Here is a 743-nt window from a genome sequence, read left to right on the forward strand (position 1 = left end):
CGACTTTGCCTCGGGGTGCGTGATCCGCGGCGCGGCGGGCGGCGGCGGCGCCGAGCTGCTGGGCCTCTACTTTGAGGACTCGCTGGTGGGTGTGCCTGTGTGGTGGTGGTGTGTGGGTGTGTGTGTGAGTAGTGTGTAGTGGCATGGTGTGTGTGTGTGTGTGGAGTGGCATGGTGTGGTGCGGCGTGGTGTTTTTCTGTGTGTAATGTGTGTGTAGCCACGTCTTGACGGTGGGCACAGGGCGCGGGGCAGCGCGCAGCTGGCAGCGCGCGGCTGCCCGAGGATGGCGCCAGGCCGTGCCGCCCTCCCCACTGCCGCCGTGCCCGCTCACCCTCCCTTCCCCGCCGGCCGCCTCCCTCCCCCTCCCTCGCCCAGGTGCGCCCCGGCCTGGCCAAGATGGCGGTGAAGGGCATGTGGGCATACATGCAGCACTATGAGGCGGCGCTGAGGTGGGGCGGGGCGGGGCGGGGCTGGCGGCGGCGCTGGTGGCGGTGGTGGTGTGGTGTGGCGTGATGTGGTGTGGTGGGGCGCTGGTGTGGTGCTGCTGCAGCCGCGTGAAAGGGGGGCGGCTGCGTGGCTGCCCCTGATGGCGCAAGCCGGGGCGCAGCAGCACCGGCGGCGCCTGAGCCTCCGTGCCGGCGCCCCCGCCTGCCTGCTGCAGGGTGTTTGCGGAGGCGCGGCAGGCGGCCGCCGCAGCCCCGCGCCGCAGCCTGGACTGCGCGCGCCCCTCCCTGCCCGCCGCC

The sequence above is a fragment of the Chlorella variabilis genome (genome assembly GCF_000147415.1).
Source record: "Chlorella variabilis unplaced genomic scaffold CHLNCscaffold_11, whole genome shotgun sequence".
NCBI classification, from domain to species: Eukaryota; Viridiplantae; Chlorophyta; class Trebouxiophyceae; order Chlorellales; family Chlorellaceae; genus Chlorella; species Chlorella variabilis.